Below are 1,857 nucleotides of genomic sequence, written 5' to 3' on the forward strand. Positions count from 1 at the left end.
AATATTGTAAAGTTTAAAAATAAAATAAAATTTAAAAAAAAAAAGAGAAAAAAGACCAAATAAAGAAACTAATTATTTCCTTTTTCAAATACTGCCAAGTCAGAAAGTCCATTTATTTTATTAATAATTTCATTAATATGGCCAACAAAATGTAATAATATTTTATCTCTTGTGTTCTTATGAATATTCATTAAATGTGAATTTTTAAAATATTATATGTACTAGGCTTGGCTATCCTGGGTTTATTATTAAAAGTAAAACATACCCTAAGAATGCTGATAGGATCATGTAGAAGTTTCTTCCAGTTACACGTCTGCAAATGAAAGTCAGTTTATACTGCAAGTGCTCCATATGCTTCTTGATAAAATGGAAATGGAAGTCCATGAAAGGTGGAAATGGTAACATCCTACTGACAAGTTTGTAAAAACATGCATTGGGTTAGTAAGATTAACTGATTTATCTTGACCATGGTTTATAAATAAGCTTCTCTCTACCCCATTTTTCTCAGCTAAAAAGCAGAGATGGCAACTTGCATTATTTTTAGTTAAATGCTAATGTCAACCACATAGGAACTGCTCAATAAAGAGTGCCTGTTATGATTACTTTGACATATGGTCATGTACGATTTGTAGATTTCTGAAAGTTACTTCTTTAAATTGTTTCTATCAATACCATCAAGCACCCTGAAAGCCATTTTAAATTTATGTGTTGGGGGAGGTGGTGGTAAAGGCCCTAAATCTAATTTAAAGAAAATATGTCCCTATTAGAATCATATGGAACATGACATATGCATCTGGGATGACAGGGAGAATGAAAAATTAAAGGCCTGTATTATGGGTCACAGTCTAAAGAGTACCTGGGTCAGTCATAACAGTAAGAGACTTAGGCACTTGGGAACTAAAGCCTGATTAAAGACACTGAAGAAAAGCACTTTTGACAATATTAGAGTTAGCCCAAGAAGAATAAGAAGACAAGCTTTGTAAAAGATTTTTAAACAAAGAAACTGAATTATAAGAAAATAATGTGTCAAATACTCTACCTTTTCCAGATCATGCCCATCCCCCATCCCATTCTCATCACCCTAGAACCCCGTTTAGTATGTGCCAGAGAGGGAGGTTTTATAATTCTATCCTTCCCAGGTCTAGGGAAGTTTTGAGGTCTCTGTGGCTACCAGATCAGATTCTAATTGCATTGGAGGGGCTCTTGAACTGATTCTGAATTGAAGTTATCCAGTTTTATTTGATAGCATAGGAAATCAGTCCCAGGGAGACTTCATGGAGAATGGGATTCATGTAGTCATGCTTTAATTAATTAATTAATTGTATCAACATATATTTATGCACTCAATGCTTACTATCAGCAAAAAATGCTCTACAGACTGAGATTATGTTACCAAAACAAAATAAAATTGTTGACCACATGGGGAGCATTTGTAGTATTACAAACAAACAGTAAACAAACAGTAAGCAGTAAGCTAACAAAAAAATAAGCAATATATGTGTTGATACCTGCACCTGAAAAAGATAAATTGTGTTAAGATGGACAAACATTGAAAACTCTGTTACCTAAGATAAAGTGGTGTGAAAAGGCTTATTTGAGGAGTTGACCTTTGAATGATGATTTAAATGAGTGCAAGGCAGGAATATATCAGGGCTTTGGGGCATTCAAGACAGTTAACAGCGATTTTTAAAGGTCTTGAGATAGGTGTATTTAAGGGACAACAAAGAAGCCTGTGTTTCTACAGTATATTGAATGAAGGAAAAGAATAGGAAGAAAGGGTGGAAATACTAACTAGAAATCACATCTCACGAGGGTACTGTGGGCCATGATAAAGTTTTTTTTTTTTTTTTTTTTTAA

At 33.4% G+C, this 1,857-nt stretch overlaps 1 long non-coding RNA gene across 2 annotated transcripts in view; it reads right to left on the reverse strand.

The window, feature by feature from the left end:
* The window catches only part of LOC104996403, a 738,430-nt gene that overhangs the window by 287,782 nt on the left and 448,791 nt on the right, over positions 1–1,857 (reverse strand). The gene's annotated exons all lie outside the window — the stretch shown is intronic.

This window comes from Bison bison, unplaced genomic scaffold, assembly GCF_000754665.1.
Source record: "Bison bison bison isolate TAMUID 2011002044 unplaced genomic scaffold, Bison_UMD1.0 scf7180017864292, whole genome shotgun sequence".
In the NCBI taxonomy this organism is placed as follows: domain Eukaryota; kingdom Metazoa; phylum Chordata; class Mammalia; order Artiodactyla; family Bovidae; genus Bison; species Bison bison.